Genomic DNA, 21,330 nt, shown 5'->3' on the forward strand with positions numbered 1-21,330 from the left:
ATGTTTTAAAGCTCATTGAATAATTATATTTTTGCACTGATTATTAACATATATTTACATCACTATTTTAGTCTTTAATCAATAGTACTTTCTCTCATCAATAGTTTATAGACATAAAGGAAATAAGTCTAAGAATGAAAATAATTTGCTTGTGCACTATAACGACTGAAATAAGACCTGGAGTCTTACTTCATGACTATTATATGTTGATGGCATCATTATATAAGGTACTCATCATCAACTACTGGTTACCATTCTCTGAACATAGTACTCATCTGATAGATTAACTCATGGGTTGTGACTTAAGCATTAAATTCTGTCAGGATTACATGTGTTCATTATCTATCCCAAGTAATATACAAAACAATAGAAATTAACATAAACCTTAAAAGTTTCATTACTTGCATCTCATGAAATAAGATCCATGTCACTAACTTCTGTTAAAAGAACTTCTTAAGACTAACTTTTTAAGATCTTTCATAAACTCTTTAAACTAAGCTCTTTTAAAAATTCTTCATTTATTCTAAACTGAGCCAGTTAAGAAAAATAAGTAAAAATGAAAATTTAGAGAGTTTTCATTTTGTGATGAGAACAAACTCTAGAGCTCAGTGGCTTCTTACATTTTTCTAGCCCTTTCAAGTAAGGCTGATGCTCTTTCTAAATATAAAATCCTATATTAATTTTTCATATTTTACACTGCTGCATAACTTCCGCAATCAGTAGAGTACTGGATAATTTAAAACACTAAAATATGCCATTTTTCTCATGCCGATAAACCAAAGAAAAATCCACTGATAGAGATTATAACAGTGTGAAGAACTTGACAGGGAGATGAGAACCGAGGAAATAGCATGTTAATGACATTCAGTATTCTCTCTGTGTCAAGTCATCAGCATTTTTATTGCCACTATTTCTCAGCATACACTATTAGAATTTATTGAGTCAATCTGTCTCCATCACCTGTGTTATAATATATTTTATTCAATAAGATATGGAATAATATTTATCTTTCAACTCCTATGACTGGCTTTTAGGACAATAACTGCTTATCAACCAAGCATTACAAGAGTAGAAGTTGTACATTTTAATATCTGATCCAAGGGTTGTCATTTTAGCATCTACAAATTTGGTATTAAGAAGGGTGCAGACTTCAACCCAAGAAATCACTCAGATTCCAAAGTTATGGCAAATGATGGCATCTAATTATGTTTTACAGCAGTAACAAGGTGAAGCATACTGCATGAAGTTGGGGAAGGAAAAGACTTGAGTCTGAAGTCGACTCTGCAAGACAGTTATACCAGATTCTCTATATCAGAAATAAAAGTTAAGCTCACGACTGAGCTCATTCATCTCATAAAAAAAAAGGAAGGGAAAATGATTTTTTTAATGTCTCAAATAGCCCTCATTTAAAATTGAGACAGAAATGAATCTGTAAGTTATGTCTTCAAGTTGTCTGTCTGAATCTGGGGCATTCAGGGAAGCACATTGTGTCTGATTTTCCGTGTCAGCCACTTGGAAGGAAAACTAGACTGTTGATGGCTGCGTGGTTCTTTGGAGCACGCCTGTAGGTTTCTGTCATCCACGCAATAGAGTTAACCAAGTTCCCAACTTTCTGTACTGTTCAGCTCCCTGTTGATCTGTCATCTCAGGTAATTTTGAGAAAAGAAAGAACTGAGTCTTTTATTCTCCTATGTGCTTTGATAAACATTTATTTCATATCTACCTTTTTCCAGCTTTTTCCTCGGAAACCCATGTCAATGTGTGACAAAGAGGTGTCACAGCAGTGACATGATTGAGTTGGTATTTGGTGGTTTCACCTCAGAAACGAAGGGGTCCAGAGAACTCCTGCTGGTAAAAAGCACTAATTCATCTGCTGTTAGCTTTACTCACCAGGAAGTCCCCTCTCCCAGTTAGAGAGCATAGAAGTGCACAGAAGCTACTTCCTGTCAGGCAGTCTATTGCTTGATTGTGTCAACTATTGCCGACCGGCATGAGTGGGCCAGACAGCAGGTAAAAATACAGAAATATTTGCCTTCCAGCAAGATGTTGAGTTGTCATCTCAACACATGTCCTGGTGGCACCATGTGTGCCCAAGGAAGCCATCTTTGCCACTCTCTGCCTCCTTTTTGTTTTTTTTTTACTGTAGCCTGAGTTTTCTTACAATTATACAAATTTTAAGTCAATTTTCTATGCCCCGACCCGCATGTGCTTACTTATTTATTCCATATTAGAAGAGAGTGAAAAAAATGTGGACGTAGAAATCATTGTATTTGAATTTGAATCCCAGTTGAGTTATTTACTGGCTGTTTCATCTTAAGTGGACTCCCTCTGAGCTGCATTCTCTTTGTCATTAATGCCTGCCTTTAAGGTCCCCGTGGTAAAGCTAAATGAAATCATATATATAAAGAGGCCACCTCTCTGTGTGACTCATAAGTGGGTGCACTTGCTTTCCTCAGGGGGCCCAAAATGAAACAACTAAACTTTTTTATAGGTTATATTATCCTCTCAAAAGAAAACAGAGAGTGTTGCTTGTTGGTTCATTTATTTACTTTTTACTGCACAGGAAGAGGGAGGCAGGAAGAAGGAAGTGTGGTCAGGAGAGATCATGCATTAACCCCATTGAGAATTGCTCTAAGTATGTGTTTTGTGTATCCTACTTATATCTTCTTAGTGTCCCCATTTTAAAAGCACAGACTTTCTTTACTTTGCCACTGCACAAGACGGTAACAATAAGATTAAAAGGAGTGTATCTGGTTTAAGATTTGTCTTTAAGCTTTACTGAAGCCAAAAGAAGGTGTTATATTCCCGGCTTAGCAGGAGAGTGCTTGGCACAGGAAACCTCAGCCTCAAATCCTTGGCTGTCCTCCATAGGTTTGTGGTTGCTTTGTTGTGTGTGTCTACTTTCGTGTATTGGAGGAGAAGGGGAGGTGCTAGAATTGGGGTGTGACTTTGGGGAAAATGGAGTGGAGATATCTGATAAAGAGATGTGTGAGTTTGGATGAGTTCCCAATTTTTGTGCTCTGGCTTCAGGACTAGACACTCTTATGTACAAATGTTAGATCTACCAATTGGGGCAGGTATTACTGTGGCTAAGTGCATCAACCACAAGGCATTTGACTTATCTGTTGTGGGGGAGAAGGATATCTATCTCATGGGAACTAAATGAGCAAATACATGTAAGGTACATGGAGCAGTGACTTCATTGCTCATTACATGTTTGTTTCCTTTTTTAAAATATGGCTTCTTTCCTTATATACTGATAGAATTGAATGAAGAAGAATGACACTGTGACATCTCTTCTTACAAAAACGTTGATCAATGAGATAGCCACTTTAGACTTTAAGCTTTCTCATAGACAATCTATCTCAAAACTTCTCTTTCATTAAATAAAACTACACTTCCCTGAACCATATTTCCTGATTAGATACGGTTCAAATGATATGGTTCTCTGAAACCCACATGACATCCTTTATTGTATATGAAAATGAACAATCCAATTAATCATCAAGGCTGAAGCCAGCTCCTAATCACTCAGATGCTCCTAATGGAATGGTAGGTTATTGAATATTTATTTAATGAATTATTGAGAATCTACAAAATGCCAGACACTGTTCTTGGTGCTGGGGATACAGAAATAAATAAGATCTGCAAAGTCCCTGAACTTCAGAGTTCACAGGACAGTGATGGAGCCATACAAACTATCAAATACCTGCATGAAGTGGTATCTGGTCCTGATGAAATTCTCAGAAGAAAACCAAGGCAGCATACTGGGATAGACGGTAACAAAGGGAAAGGTCTATTACAGACAGGAAGAATCAAGGAAGTCCTCTTGGAAGAGGAAATGTATCTGAGATCTTAATGAAGTGAAGGAGAAATCCAAGCAACAATCTGGAGGAACAATATTTCAGAAAGAGAGGACAAACCAACCTGATGTAGGAGAAGACTAATACAAAGAACACTGTGGTTGGGGCTTGAGAGTGCCAACATATGAGGAAGAGAAATGAGACAGGTACGATATGGGCCATAGAGATGTATTAGTCTATTCTCACACTGCTATAAAGAACTACCTGAGACTGCGTAATTTATGAAGAAAAGAGGCTTCACAGTTTCATAGGCCTAACAGGAAGCAGGCCTCAGGAAACTTAAAGTCATGGCTGATGGCAAAGGGGAAGCAAATACCTTCTTCACTTGGCAGCAGGAGAGAGAGTGAAGGGGGATGTGTCACACACTTTTAAACCGTCAGATCTCATGAGAACTCACTATCACAGGAACAGCAAGGGGGAAATCAGCCCCTATGATCCAATCACCTCCCACCAGGCCCCCCCTCAAATTTGACGTGAGATTTGGGTGGAAACACAAATTCAAACCATAATCAAGAGATAATCAGGAACCAGAGAAAGTCAGGTAATATAGAATAGGCTGAACAATGTGGATTTTATCCCAAGTGCAAGATCAAGCTCTTGCCAGGTGTAGAACCTGAGACTGCTGTTATCTCTTTTATATTTTACCAGAATTACTCTGGCCACTCGGAATTGACTGTTAGCGAACAGTGATGTCCAAATTTCTGCTGTAAGCATTGTTTAGTCCATGCAGTGTGACTCAGTGGTGAGCATGGATTGTGCAGTCCACTCCTTATTATTGAGCTGACTCTAGGCAAGGCATCAAACTTGGAGCCTTAGTGTTCACAAACTAAGGGAGGAAGATAACCCACCCTCAGGACTCTTCTGAGACAGTAATAAAGGGCAAATGTGAAGTGCTTGACGATGTGCCTGGAAAATAATAAGTGCTCAAAAGTGTTAATTCCTCCTTGCTCCTCATCTAATGACTCTTCAGTTATTCAATTACTTAAGGATAGTTAGCTATTACCATGAGCAAGGTGCTTTGGTCATTACAGAGGGTATGGGATCTCATGTCTCCCCTCAAAGGACTCTCAGCCCAGTAGGATTGGTGAAAGGTAACATGGAAAAGTAGCAGGGCAAATAGATCACCGTTAGCCAACCGCAGTAATTGCTAATGTCAAATGATGCATGGAGGGAGTTCCAGTTCCAGGGAAATCCAATGGAAAGACAATAAACACAGTGGAGTTGCCAGGGATGCCTTCCTAACCCCTGCAAACCTCAGGGCAGTGATTGAGGAAAGGGCAGTTGAGTATCAACATTAGCCACATGTTGTCAACAAAAGATACTTAGTGAACAGAGAAAGTATTACTTTGGCAATGGTAGGAGATAACGGAAATATATGATAATTCCAGGCTGGGGAGGCCCCGAGATACTGAGTAAAGATACTTTCTTTTGTTTTGAGGCAGATCTCTCTCTGTCACCCAGGCTGGAGTACAATGGCAAAGTCTCAGCTTACTGCAACCCCTGCTTCCCAGGTTCAAGTGATTTTCCTGCCTCATCCTCCCAAGTAGCTGGGACTAATAGCATGTGCCACCATACCTGGCTAATTTTTGTATTTTTAGTAGATGTGGGGTTTTACTAGGTTGTCCAGGCTAGTCTCGAACTCCTGACCTCGTGACCCACCAGCCTCTGCTTCCCAAAGTGCTGGGATTACAGGCATGAGCTACCGCGCCCAGCCAGTGCATCTTTATACTCCATGACCTACAGTTACCAACACTGAAAACAATTATCTTGAGTTAGAAACCGCTCCATGTCTATGTTGCCCAGCTGAGATGAAGGGACTAATTGCCCTCAGGTGCCAACAATGTAAGGGAATCCCATTACTAGTGATGTCTCTGTGTTAACAAACACATCTCTCATTCTGCAACCCTTTAGTTAGACAGGGAGGAGTCACACACAAGGGGTTGTGTAGTCAGAGAAGAAGAGGGAGTAGAGAAGTTAGAAAAGCATGTAAAGAAAGGCCGGGCATGGTGACTCACGCCTGTAATCCCAGCACTTTGGGAGGCCGAGGCGTGCGGATCACAAGGTCAAGAGATCGAGACCATCCTGGCCAACATGGTGAAACCCCATCTCTACTAAAAATATGACCAAAAAAAAAGAAGCTGGATGTGGTAGCGCGCCTGTGGTCCCAGCTACTCGGGAGGCTGAGGCAGGAGAATTGCTTGAACCCAGGAGGCGGAGGTTGCAGTGAGCCAAGGTCACGCCACTGCACTCCAGCCTGGCGCCTGGTGACAGAGTGAGACTCTGTCTCAAAAAAAAAAAACAAAAGAAAAAAAAGCACATAAAGAGAAGAAGAGAATGTGCTGCCCAACCCTGCAGTGGCATTTAGTAAACCACCTTGCAAATACACAGCCATAGAACCTCATGATGAATTTTTAACACAGTAAATCATTGTCATGTATGAAATTATCAGTGGTGAAGAGAATAGCCAAAAGATTCTTTGTTTAATTTTTTTAATGCCTATTACCCATCACCAGGTTAAAAACATGCTTTCTTCTAACATAAATTGCAGAAGGCTGTGTGATTCTGGACTGACACTCACCTATTAATAGGTGTCTGGAAAATCCATTTTCTGTTATATTTGTTAATAAATCTTAGTAAAGCATGAATTATAAAGAAATGCAATGTCTTAGCTAAAGAAATCAATAATGCTTTTAAACACAAACTCATTAGTATTAAGGATTATTCCCATTTTTCATTATATTGAGAAAGAAAATGATAATCATATCAATGCATGACATCCATTGAACTAACATGATGTTAAATGTATTGTCTAAAAAATTTAAATGCCCTGTACAAATCAGATATTGTTTATTTACTCCTCCTCCTAACAATCCTTCCCCCACATAGATACAATACTTTCCAAAGGGTATTTGAGACAGTGTATAAAATATGCATACAGCACACTGAGAGAAAAATAGATAAATCAAGAAATCAGAGAATTATGTATTACTATTAAAAACAGCATGTCATATAAATGAGAAAAGGAACAATTAATACATCATCTTCTTTGGAAGTAGTGTCTTTTCATCCTATAATCTAAAAGTACTCTATAGATATGATACTATTAATAGTCCCATTTTATTTGCCCAAATAATTCATTTTGAAAAAGATTAATATTCAACCAAATATCAGGTAACTTGAGATGACTGTAGAAATAAGAAATATTCTGAAAAATAATTTTCAGAATATCTTGTAGATTATTTAATCATGATGTTTTCACCGAGTGCAGGTAAGCAAGTAATAATAATAATACTTGATGACAACAACAAAGTCAATGGAATATTGTTTGTGCATGCCACTCCAGAGCCCCAGTTATATGCACGTATGTTCACACGGATTCACACGTCTACATATGCTTGTGTATCAGTATGCATAGCTTTATGTTTACTTGCTTTGTGTAGAGAGACAAAGATTTTCCCAGAAGGCAGCTACAGAAGGAGACTATCATCACATTTCTTAGTTCTCACGGTGTGCAAGCCAGTACTGCTCCAAGACAACCACATGAGTGGCGTTTTGCCAAAGCATATTTGTGTGGCAGCTACGTGTCCTTACCTGTGACCATACCCCAAGGTAATTGTAACAAGTCCTGGGTTCCTTACAGGTAAAAGTATGAGGTGGAGACAGTAATCTCCATGTACTCAAGCCACTTAGGGAGAAGAACTAGGAGTGTGGAAATTGTGCTAATGCTTTTATAAGGAATGCATATCTACGAAGTGATCCAATGCCACCCACTGCTCATTCATCCAATCAAAGAACACAATCCACGGAAGTCCCTCAAGAAAGCAAAGTATAATTTCTTTAAAGCATCCTAAATGTTTAGTGGTAGATTTGGCCTTAGTGGTGAATTTCATTTTAAATATTTATTACAGAGTATTGCTATATTTTCCGCTCTTTTTCCGGTTGATCTTCAAAGAAGCATATTTCATTAACAAACCATGGATATAAAATATGAAATCAAGATCACCTACTGCAGAGAAGAAGCCAAACATCACTAAAAAGAATTAGTTTCTTTCACTGTCTAGAAATTTTTCATGGAAGACCTTGGCTGGCCTTTTGATATTAAAACTTCCTAACAAGTATTACACAGGAGTTTTAAATTAGAACTTGCTGTCACAGAGACAGTTATAAACTCTTAAATATGTCCTTTCAATGCTAAGCTCCTGTAAAGTATGCACATGGCCACAGCCAAGAGGCTCCCTGACAAGTAGCAGGGTGAGAACTCAGAGATGTTTGCAAGCTGCCTGCAAGGCTCTGCAGGTGGCCTTGTGTTGTATGTGTCTGTGCATGAGTGTGCGTGCGTGCTCAAAATAAGCTACGCATTTCTGCTTCTCAAATCAGATACTTCCTTCCAATGAAAACTTCTAATAAAAATGCGCATCGTATTTTGTAATGATATCTGCCAACTGAAGAGGGCTGTTCAAACTCTCATTTTATGCATTGGACTAATTTAATGTTGCATTTTCACAAGTAGCAAGAACTTAAAACGTCATTCTATCCTATGATTATAGATGATAGATACTCATAATTTTACACACTGTGCAAGTTATGGATCATCCTTTAAGAAAAGGTTTTTATTATTTCTTTATCATTCTCTTTTTACAAAACAGAAAATTAATATATGAGGTCAATGGCACATCATAGAAATAGAGTGGGGATGGGGGCAAGAGAAAAAAATGAACTGTTTACTTCTTTTATTCCATGTTTTATTTTGTTTATGTGATATTTTCCAACAGCAAAAGTCTCCTCCAAGGGCTTATTCTGGAGGTTGCATAATGGACTTTGCTTTTTCCTATCTGACCAGTAGAGCCCGTAATTAGTACTTAATTATAGTTTATATGGCCACTTTGATCAGAAAGAAAAGAGTAGCTTTGTTACAGTCAATGAAGTATTTAAAGCTATTCCCAAGCTGAGGATGAGTTTATTAAACACTTGGGTAAGCAATAATAAACTTACATTGATTGGGAAACTCAATACATTTCTTTCATGTGTTGCTTACAAAAAAAAAAAATCAGGTGGAATTGAAAATAGGAACCTTGTTTGAATATACTAACAGTACCCAATTCTCTGCAAGGGCAACAGACTTGGCCTTTAAGAAAAACTGACTCTCCAAAAACATGAGATATTCCTACATCATGCTGACTTTGACAAAAAGGATGGACATGGCTTAGATGATAAAATCATAGGTAATAAGTCTTGAGATTCAGGCCTGAGCTTAGCACTTTACCTGTGGATAAAGGTTAAGTAAATTCCCTAAGATCAGAGAAAAAGAATTCAAATCAAGGGAGTTAGTTATATCTTACAACAGGATCACTTAAACTCCGCGTTTCTAAATTTACCTTCTTCGGACTATGTAAAGAAGGATGCCACTTGTGTGAAAGTTAGCTTTTTATTATTACATTTTAAAAACTTAATTTATTCTTGGATGGCCTTTCTTCCAAAATGAAACCTTGCTGGGAGACAGCATGCCCTTTTCTCTATAGAAGCTGAAGAGACTGGCTGCTCATTTTCCCATCTTCCCCTGTTGTAGGCGGACAAGCAGGTGCCCTAGGGCCAGCCAGTACCATCCTGGGACGTGAGTCGGGGCTGATGATGCTCACAGGTGGAGCAGAGGACTATTCCTTTTGGGAGCAGCAGATGCAGCAGCAGCAGCAACATCAAATTACCCAGGTGTAGAGGGAGCTGAGGTACCAGAAATGGTGTGGAGATGACAGGAGTCACAGCCAGGAAGGTTTAGTAATGGTGGGCAATGTGCTGTAGTATCTGTGTTCATCAGGGCAAGAGTGATGTACTTACAAGACTGGTCCTGACTGCTGCCCCCTTTCTTTTAGCCTCTGTTTTCTATGCCTGCCTCTCCATTCTCATTTCTCTGGTGGCTCAAAAAAAAATGTGTTTCCTATTTAAACCCACCAGAGTTAGTTTGTTGCTTGCATCTGAGATACCTGGTAAACACTAGATAAGGTGATGTGTTCATCTATTTCAGCATTCAAAAAAATAATTGAGTTTGTTATATTTTTCAGAACAAGATGAATTTTAATACTTTGAGTTTGAAGAGTGACTTTTAAAGTTTCGTTGTTTCTGCACCGCAACTGACCCTTAGCAATCCAGCTCAAGGCATGTATGGATAAAGGCAAGCACTCTAAGCCCACTGCTTTTGAGCCTGCCCAGCCTCTGACAAAGGTAAGAGAAGGATGTCAACATTGTCATGCTTTTTAGTCCTCTCCTGGGTGAACTAGAGGAGAAACTCTGCTTGGGCACAGAGTTGGAATGAAAATGGAACTGGATAACATAAAATACAAACCACCTCCTTCTACTTCCTTTCTTATTTTTTTTCAGTACCAAAAATAATCACCACCACTGCCTCTACAATATTCCCTCATTCATTCATTGCTTCATTTTATTCTTTGCCATGGAAGAGCCATGGTCTTGCCTGCTTAACAGGAAATGTGGGAGCAGACAGCAGTCAAACAATCCCACAAATATACAGTATCACATGGTTTCACGGGCTACAAAGGAAAAGCTGTGGGGAGTTTGACTGTTTATGATGGGAGGGGGATCTGATCTAAAATGGAATGTCCTGAAAGAATTTCCTGAAGAAATTGCATAGAATGAGAGGTTATTTATTATTGATAGTTCATTAGGTATTAATTATTAGTTACTAATAACTATTAATTATTAATAATTGGTGCCATAATAAATTGCTACAAACTTAGTGACTTAAACAATACATATGTCTTATATCTCTGGAGGTCAGAGTTGGAAATAAGTCACACTGGGCTAAAATCAAGGTATGGACAGGACCGGTTCCTTCTTAAGATTCTAAGGACAATTCATTCCCTTGCCTTTTCCTGTGTCTGAGGCCAGGTGGGTTCCTTGGCTCATGGCTCCTTCTTCCATCTTCAAAGCCAGCAGTGGAGCATTGGCTCTCTTTTCTGACCTCTGCTTCCAGGCTTACATCTTCTCTCTCTCATTCTGATCGTCCTGCCTCCTTCTCATAAGAGTCCTTGTGATTACATTGGGCCCACCTGGAGAATCCAGGATAATCTTCTCCTCTCAAAACTCTTAACTTAATCACATCTGCAAAGTTCCTTTCAGCATGTATGGTAACATATCCACAGGTTCCAGAGATCAGGAGGCAGAAGGGAGCATTCTGGGGAAAGGGTGCACAGTGCCTGTGCTAAGGCACTGAGACAGGCTGGGGCGCGGTGCATTTCAGCAATGAAAGAAGGTCAAGTGACGAAAATTGGGAGGAATGTGTCATCAAAGAGGTTAACAGGGTTCGGCACAGTGGTTCACACCTGTAATCCCAGCACTTTAGGAGGCCGAGGAGGGTGGATCATGAGGTCAAGAGATCCAGACCATCCTGGCCAACATGGTGAAACCCCATCTCTACAAAATACAAAAATTAGCTGGGCGTGATGGCACGTGCCTGTAATCCCAGCTACTTGGGAGGCTGAGGCAGGAGAATCGCTTGAACCCAGGAGGCAGAGGTTGCAGTGAGCCGAGATCGCGCCAGTCATTGCACTCCAGCCTGGATGACAGAAAAAGACTCCGTCTCAAAAAAAAAAAAAAAAAAAAGCACTTAACAGGAAACAAAAATATACCCATTGGCACACGGCCAATGTTCACCATCTTCCACAAGGTCCCTGTAAATTTTGTAGAGAGAATATTTTTCTGATCACCTTTGGTTTTGACTGCCTTGATTATATAAACAGACTGCAGGCTTGATTATATGAATTAATTCAGTTTAAGCATTATTTCACTTTTCTGTGCACGTGCCACTGTACCTTTGGTGCTTATGCATTTAGAAAGCTTTGCTATACATTTTTGTTTGTTCATTTTTCGTATGTGAAGAGGTCATTGGGAGGTATATGTTTGAATAACAAAATAATAACATCAATTCAATATTTAAATTGTTACAATTCTGAGCTTCTTCCCGTAAGTCTCAGGAAACCCATTCTTCTCTAGATATCCTCAAAGACTCATTCCAGGGGTATTTACTCAGTTTAAAAAAGAAGACGCTAGTGACTCTGGCATTGGCAGAAGCACAGTTAGTCTTCTAAAAGAATCCACTCTGTGCTGCAACTGACTCATGGTGTTGCCAAAAATCCAGTCGTTACTCACTGTTGGCATTCCCACAGTAGTTTCTCAGAGCAATGTATCTGGAAAGGTTGACTCCAGTCATTGTCATGGGTCTCTTGTTTAATACTCTAATAGCACATCTGTTAGATACTTCCTCCTTCAAGCACTCTCTTCCACTGGTTTCTTCTGCTGGTAAAACGGTGCTCTTCTGGTGTGCTCTGAGCCCTCTCATCCTCTTCAACTCAGTTGTGACATGTTAAGGGACCTCAAAACTCAGCCCAAGACCTTTATCTCTTTTCTTTTTACATAACATCTTGTATACTTAAGCAATATATATTGCTTAAGTCATACTTCAGCTCAAATATCCCTTTGAGGCTTAGACCCAAAACTCATTTTCACCAGGATGTCCACCATGTCCTTGAATGTGCCTCAGCTCTTTACAAAGTCTCTTTTCAAACCTTACTCTCCTCATAATCCTATTTTATCAACCATCCATCTAATTGTGTGGCTCAGGAATTTGATTGTCCTTCCTAATTTCTTTTTTTCACTAATGTCCGTCTCTTGTCTATTACGAAGACGTGTTGATTCCACCACCTAGTCTCTCTAAAATCATTCATTTTTCATCTTCACTGCTGTTGTAGCCCATGCTGTCTTTCACTAGGACTACAAAAAGCCTTCCATTTCCCCAGGACCTTTGCACATGCCATTCTTATCACTTAAATTTTCAGTCTCAGCTCTAGCATCATATCCTTAAGGAAGATGTAGTTGACATATCTATCTGAATTAGCTTATTTTATTATACGTATTTGTGAGTCCTTATTCTTTGTCTCACATTATTTAGTGTAAAGTTTAGATTTATTTAAACAATAATTTATTTAATATCTATCTTTCCCACTAGGCTATAACTTGCATAAAGATGAGACTCTATTTTGTTCATTAGTACACCCAGCAGCTTTTACAGAATTCAGCATATAATGATACATATAATTATATATTTTGTTAATGAATAAATAAATTAATAGCTTGGCTCATCATAATAACATTTAACATAAGTGAAGGATCAACAAACTTTTTGTTGAGACCAGACAGATAGTAAATATTTCGGGCTTTGTGGTCTTTAGAGTCTTTGTGGCAATAATTCACTATGCCATCATAGTGAGAAATGAGCTACAGATAATCTGTAACCAAAGGGCATGGCTGTGTCCCAATAAACTGTATTAACAAAAACAGACTGCAGGCTGGATTTGGCCCAAGGGCTTAGTTGGCTGATCCCTAATCCAGGCTACTGAGTTTTTAAATAACTCCATGTAAAGAACATCACATTGTTCTTCTGGACTCTCCTCACACCTTTGATAAGGATTAGAGATTTCTCCAATTCACATTACTAAATAGTACTTTCAGCATCTTCATCTTAATAACAAATGCATTTAAATTTTAGAGGCTCTCACAACTTTCTTGTAGACAAATGAGTGGATGTTCACTTTTATTTTCACCAAATGACCATACCTGGTGGTTTCCTAAACCAAAGGAAGTCAATAGTGAGGGCATTGAGGGTTTTACCTTAGGTAACTAAAGTCGTAGCTACTCCTAAATGATGCTAATCTAGTGGAAAATAGTTTTTCAGTAACATTACTGTTCATGAATGACTGCTTTCTCCCATCTCAGTGGGTGTGAATTGAATTTCCCCACTCCATGGCCAATGTCTTGCTTTGGCCGGTGTGTTTCAGTGTCATTTGTCAATTTCAAGCCAATGCTTTAAGAGATTGTGCTGCTTTGCTCTTGCCCATGATGGGCACGAATGTTCTAGATAGAGCTAGATCTGTCATTCTTGGACCCAAAGAGAAGACAACTTGGAGTACAATTGTGGCCTAAATATATGACTATCTAATAGAAGTAAGAAATACATTTTTTGTTGTTATAGCCATTGATTTCATGGAGTAAATAGTTACCATGTCTTGCCTTAGCCTATACTGACCAACAAACTGGAAACCTCCTGTATGAGTCCAGTTGAGCTACTATAAAGGAGTACCTAAGGCTGGGTAATTTATAAAAGAAAGACGTTTTTAATTGGTTCGTGGTTCTGCAGGATGTACCTGCAGAACCACGAGCCAATTAAAAACCTTTCTTTTTACATGGTGCTGACATCTGTTCAGCTTCCGTAGAGGCCTCAGGAAAATTTTACTCATGGCAGAGGCTAAGCAGGAGCAGGTAGTCACATGACAAGAAAAGGCACAAGAGAGAGAGGGAGGTGCCATACACTTTTATACAACCAGATCTCAGATGAACTCAGAGCAAGAACTCACTCATGACCAAGGGGATGATGCAAAGCCATTCATAAAGTATCCAATCCCCATGAGCCTGTTGTGTCTGTAACACTGGGAATTCCATTTCAACATGAGGTTTGGAAGGAACAAATATTCAAACCACATTACCTCCCTACTCAAACATAAAACATCACATTTAGAAAAGTCATTGTTGTTGAGGCAATGTGTATTCTACACTGATTTGAGACAGCCTTCTAATTATAGCCAGCAATCATATGATGAGATGAAATGGAACAGGAGACTCTTGAGACTGGTCACTGTGCCTTATTTATTTTTGCACCCTCAGACCTGAGCACAGTGCTTGGAATGTAAGACTTGTTTAATGTATGCTGGCTGTATGCATAACCGCAAATGAACTTCTGTAACTAGAAGCTTCCATAGAGTTAAAACCTAAATAATCAACTAGGCTTCAGATTTACTTTGAAGTGATAAGCATATCAATCCATATAAATATTAATTAAACCGAAACAAATATGGAAGAGACTATGTGTATAAGATGAGGTAAACAGAACAGGGAGGCTGGCGAGGTCAAAGGGATGCATATATGATACTGGCACATTCTGAAACCTTCAGGGTATCTTCTGATGCTCAATTGAACTTCAAAGGTTTTTAAAAAGCAAAAAAAAATTAAGGATATTTTCATTCCTGATATTTAGTATCACTTAGCATGAGACTCTTGCTCCAAGCCAGGAATAGTATGTATGGTTCATCCAAATCTTAGAAAGAGAGAATAAAATTTGATGTCTATGAGCTCAGAACTTTAATATTAATCACAAAAGCTATATCCTTTTCCCAAACCTGTTGTATTTCATTTCTCTATCCTTCCCTCTCCCCACCCTCCTCCTTGGTCCATTACACTTTATTCTTTTCTTGGGGGTGAGTGGCAGAGGGAGAGGTAATTCATGCTGCATCTTCAGACTGTGTGAAGAATGTGCCTCCCTTCAAGGTTAACAGCACTGAGTGAAAGTCTTCATTTAAGGAGAGAGAATAGGATCAACAGTAGACAAAAAAAATTATGCACACAGGTCAGTAGAACTGTGGCCAAAATGGATGAAGTACAAATAGATTATTTTGATGTAGCATTTATTTACTTTCTGACATAGTTAAGAATAAATATGAAGACATGTGCAAGATTCTGGACTTCAAAATTGGAACACTGTGGTTATGTGTTTTTTTTTTCATTTATAATTTTATTTATAAAATGAAGTGATGGAGGCTAAATTATTCTGTTAAATTAAGAAATATATAGGCAGTCATTTTAATTATATTTTATTTTCACTGTATACTTATCTACCACTATTATCACTTGCAACATTTTATAAAGAACTGGTCTTAAATAGATCTCTACATTCAACTTTATTCTGTTCAGTAGTCTTATCATACATCTGCATTATGCATAGCTTTGCAACAGGAGATTCACAATATCTTGTAAAGAAAAAATAAACTCAGTGAAAGGAACTTGCCCAGGGTGCCTGTACTTTACTCATACGTGATTTTCTATTGTCCATTATCATTTATATCTAATATGAACCATTCTGCACTGCTTGCCTCTAATCCCCATGCTTGTTAAGGAGCTTAAGAGGAGAATCAGTTGATTTCAAGGCCTTTTGGAGTTCAAGGGCAAAGTGATTATTTCCTTAAAGGAAAAAAGATCATGGACTCATCACAATTTCCAAAGTTCAGCTCTTTTTTGTTTCACTAATTAGAAGCCAAACCAAATGCATATCTGGAAGCTTTTATACAAGAAATCAGCCCTTTGCCCTGGGACCAATTACAGAAAAGTGTCTTTTACACATTACTCTCTGTGAATATCTAGTGTTCATACAAGCTGTCATGTTTCACCATGAGTCATGCTAAAACCATATAATCACATAGTTGAAGAGCTAATGATATGTTTGCTCTTCTCACTTTAATTTACAAACATAACTGCACTCCTATGCCTATGGCTTATCTGTAGCTTAAACAGGAATTTATGTAAATATACATATATGTAGACATATTAAAGGGCATTATTTAATCAGCAAGTGAGATCACGCTCTTCTATCTGAAAATTATGTTTCTATGTCTAATTCTGTCCGTAACAATATATATATATATATTTTTTTTTTTTAACAAAACGATAGCAACGGTTGTATGTATTTATAGAGAGAGTGATTTGGGTATCTACTTGAAATGTATACTCTTTTCCTATACATTTTAGAGAGCTATTAATAACACTGGTTATATATTATATTATATTTTATATAATATGTAAATATATATCCAGTGTATTAGTCTGGGTTCTTCAGAGATTTACTATATGAAATGGATTCACATAATTATGGAAGCTAAGAAGTTCAAGATTGGCGACCAATAGGCTGTAAACTCAGGAGACCTGGTGATGCAAGTTCCAGTCCAAGTCCGAGACCAAAGGTGGGAAGACTGATGTCCCAACTAAAGACAGAGAGAAATAATTTTTTTCTCACTCAGCATTTTTTCCTATTCAGGTCTTCAAAGGCTTGGAGAAGGCTCACCCATAGGAGAGGTCAGTCTGCTTTATTCATTCTACCCATTCAAATGTTCACCTCATCCAGAAACACCCTCATAGATACATCCTAAAATAATGCTTAGCCAAGTATCCAGGTACCTCATGTCCAAATCAAGTTGACAAATAAAGTTAACCATCCCACCACCAACACTATGCTAATCAGAGTCTTCATATTTATCGCATTCTGGTGGTCCAATAATGTCTAATATAAGTAAGTCATTATTTAAAAGGGCTTAAATATTGTTAGAGCTTTGGAAATTTGAGCCAAATGAAATAACTTCCCCTTAAGAACAAGACAATGGTACCGTCTTCACATAGAATAGATTCTGTGGAATGAACATAGCTCTTTTACAAAGATGTCACTTCAGAACCTATCAAGGATTTATATTAAATGCCACCTGCATTTATCAACAATTCTACATTTATTACTGTCATCAAAGCAGAGAATGAAAGAGTAATTATAAGAGACTGGGAAGGGGATGGGAAATAGAGGATGGGGAGAGGCTGATCAACAGTTAGAAAGCTATATTCAGATGGAAGGAATAAATTCTGGTACTCTGTTGCACAGTAGGGTGACTGTGGTTGGCAATACAATATGGCATACTGCAAAGCAGCTTATAAGAGGCTTTTCAATGTTCTCACTGCAAGGGAATGATAAATGCATGGGGTGATAGATTCACTAACTACCTTGTCTTAGTCCATTTTTGTTACTATAAAGGAATAGCTGAGGCTGGGTAATTTACAAAGAAAAGAGGTTTATTTAGCTCATGGTTCTGCACAAGAAGTATGGCACCAACATCTACTTTTGAGGAGGGCTCAGGAAGCTTCCAATCATGGTAGAAGTTGAAGGGGAGGCTGCCAAATGGAGAGAGAGAGAGAGAGAGAGAGAGAGAGAGAGAGAGAGAGGGAGAGAGAGAGGAGGTACCAGGCTCTTTTCAAAAACTAGTTTTCAAGGGAACAAGAGTGAGAATTCACTCATTTAAGAGTGGCACCAAACCATTCATGAGGAATCTGACCCATGACCCAAACACCTGCCACCAGGCCCTACCTCCAACATTGGGGATCAAATTTTAACATAAGACAAACCCTTGCCAAACTGCAGCATATCCTGAGGTAATTATTACATAACAGCGATATGTATCAAAATATCAAATCATATTCCATATATATGTGCAATTATAGTGTAACAATTTTTAAAATAAAAACTTTAATTCAACTTTTTAGAAAGTGCTACCTAATTGTGGCATTACAAGTGACTGTTCTGAGTATTATTAATGATTAAGCAGGGAGAAACTCTACTCACCAATTTTCTGTCTCCTTCACTAGAGAGACTGCATGATTAATGTTGATAAAGAAAAAAAAACCTCTTTTATCAATTGCTATGGCTAAAAAGTAGTTAATCTTTAAAGAGAAGAAAAAATCTTTTAGTCAACGACACACAAGTAAAAGCCATACCTTCCTAAAAGTATCAAACAAGCATTCCAAGTCTATTAACTTCCCTTGATAATTGTAGTATGTATCTCTGTCCATGCAACCTTAAGGCAATCCACCCTACAAGAGTTTGGCTAGAGTTACTAATATTTTCTTACTTCCATAAGGCAATGTCCATGTTTGCAAAATTAAATGTTACTTGTAAGAATCACATTCTGGCTTGTATTTTACATAGTCGGATCCCTATTCTGGGTCTGCTATTGTTTTAAATAATAAAATGTCTATTTAAGTAAGTCATAGCTTATGGTGCTAATTGCTAGGGAATGCCAGATGAAATGAAAGGTGGTTAATTCTAAGTAGACAGAACTAGAAAGGCTTTTGTGAGATCATTGTATTTGATCTGGACCTCTAAGAATGAAGAGTTTTGTTTGCAGAAAAATACACATAACATTAAAAAAATCCATTTTCACCACATTAGTTACATAGATATGGTTTTGGGAAGCTTTGAAGTCCAGGAATGGAGCACCTGCACACCACAAAAGAAAATTTTGAAAGCACATGAATATTCTTTATGAATGGCTGGGTGTGGAAAGTTTAGAGAATATTAGGTGACATGGGTAGTTCGATTTTCCTACCAAAAACATTGAAATTTATTTTGCAGACTATGAGGAAACAAATGGAATTTTTATAGGATTTGAAGGTATAAAACTAGGAAAGGATAGTCATCTTTTTAATTAGGGAAAATTAGATGGAATTGGAGATATATGAAAGTAAAGAAGACAAGAAACTTAATAATATTGCAAATGGCCAGATAAGTAAAGTTTTAAAAAAGGCAATAGATGTGATGAATATAATGGTAATGCCCATGGCACATTAAATATGGAAGGCAGTTAAGGAACGAAGGCTGGAGTAAACAAGATTTCAAAAATATTACAGAATTCAGCATGTTGGGAACTGAATCAAAACTGAAACATCAAGGAAACCTAGACAAAAAGTAGTTTCAAAAATAAGAGTTTCAAGAGAATTATGGCTGTCAATACTGTCAAATTCTTAAGAGAGTTCAAGTGGGCTGAGTAGCCTCACCATCATTTTATATAACAAAAACAAAAACATGGTTTCATTGAGTGTTGTGACATTGATCTGGGCCAGAAGCTTCTCAAACCTAAGGTTTTGAACTTTGAAAATGGGAAGAATGACACTATTTGGAAGTCCATAAGTAGGTCTAATTTAATAAAAGTCAAGGTAAAATAAGATATTGTAGTCAGTTCAGAAATTACAGGGTTAGTCAACATGGAAAAATAAATGTCACACTTTACAAATTCTTTCAAATGGCCCTTAAATTCAGCATTAAGATAAACTAAATATACAATATTGGATACAGAATTTGGTAACAAATATCAAAGCAAAAATATTTTTAAATAACCACTCAAATCATGACAGCCATCATAGATGTAGAAATAAGACATAGACTCAGAAATCAATTACAGAAGATATTTTAAAATGTTTCAGGAAATTAGAAAACAATACCAAAAATGTGCAAACCAATAGGAAATATCATGTAACATCTTATCAAAAAATGACAAACAATAAAAATTGAGAAAACAGGATCCCAGTAAGATTTCCTAATTTAATATATGCATATTACAACTGAATTTAAATAAGTAACTTCCAACTTATAATTTGATATCCAGTAAAAACCATCCTTTTAAAATAAAAGAGAAATATAAAAGTTTTAAGAATAATATTAAGAGGATTTATTATCAGCATGCTTGCACAAAAGGGGGTGCTGAAAGATATTTTCAGGCAGAAGAAAACTAATGTAGAAGGATAGACCAGAGATCCAGAAAGCAATGAAAAGCGCAGATAGATACATATTAATATCCACTGTAAGAAAAGTGATAATAATGTCTTATTGTGTTTGTATATCTAGAATTAAAATAAATTTCAACAAAATTATACTAATACAATATTTTTTTTTCTTACAGACAGGGGCTCACTCTGTAACCCAGGCAAAACTATCGTGCACAATCATGGCTCAAACTTCCGGACTCAAGTGGTCCTCCCACCTCAGCCTCCCATGTAGCTAGTAATATAAGCATGCACTATTACGCCCAGCTAATTAAAAAAAAAAAACTGTAGATACAGGGGCCTCACTGTGTTGCCCAGGCTAGTCCTGAACCTCCTGCCTTAGCTTTTGAAAGCACTAATATTATAAGCTTAACTGTCTTGCTGTGACTAAACAGAGAATCAGAGTACCAACTAGCACATCTTTGCTAATCTGAAAAACACATGCTCTGATCTCTAGGCTAACCACTAATAATATAGTAAAAGGATATATTACTTTCAACATGATAGGAAAGAAATTAGAAAGTTAAAATACTTTATAAGATGAAATATATACAGATAGAAAAAAGAAACAGAGCATCAGGAAAATATCAGAAATTATATAGAATATAAATGTACAAAGTGCTACACATTTAAAAAGAAAACTTTCTGACAGTATTAAAAAAATCTCATCTAAATGATATAAGTGACATATATATATTCTGTCAAGTATTAAAAAGTTGAAAATGAGAATGGAGAAAGACATACCATGAAAATACTAACCAAAAAGTGGGAAAAAATACTCATTCACCTATATTAATAGAAGGCAGTGAACTTTAAGGGAAGAAAATTTAAGCAGCGTAATCATAATAGGTTCAATTTATCAATAATTCAATCTAGAACACGTCTAATAACAGAGCCTCAAAATATGTAGAAAAGATTCAAGAAAAAAAAGACAATTCCACAATTCTAGTGGAAGATTTTAAAATACAATTGTCAGTAACTAAAATCAACCAAAACTAAAAATCAGTATGCAAACTAAAAAATTATTATGGATATAAAAATTCCTAATAACAAGACCTACAAAACTGACCTCATGGAATTTTGTAGAACCAATTCTGCACACCCCATACCTGCAGAATGCATATTTTTGAGTATATATGAAACATTTCTAAAAACCATAAAGATGATCACAAATTTCAAAGAACTAAAATCATGCAAAGAATATAATCTTACCTGCAAT

General features: G+C 37.3%; 1 long non-coding RNA gene across 3 annotated transcripts in view; it reads left to right on the top strand.

Annotated features, from left to right (window-relative positions):
* The window catches only part of LOC141584666 (uncharacterized), a 397,655-nt gene extending 387,136 nt beyond the window's left edge, over positions 1-10,519 (top strand). For all 3 annotated transcript variants that reach the window (XR_012517850.1, XR_012517851.1, XR_012517852.1), the window contains one exon: positions 9,920-10,519. This is a non-coding gene — a long non-coding RNA (uncharacterized LOC141584666). The remainder of the gene's footprint in view (positions 1-9,919) is intronic.
* The last annotated feature ends 10,811 nt before the right edge of the window (positions 10,520-21,330 follow it).

The sequence above is a fragment of the Saimiri boliviensis genome, chromosome 5 (genome assembly GCF_048565385.1).
Source record: "Saimiri boliviensis isolate mSaiBol1 chromosome 5, mSaiBol1.pri, whole genome shotgun sequence".
Lineage (NCBI taxonomy): Eukaryota > Metazoa > Chordata > Mammalia > Primates > Cebidae > Saimiri > Saimiri boliviensis.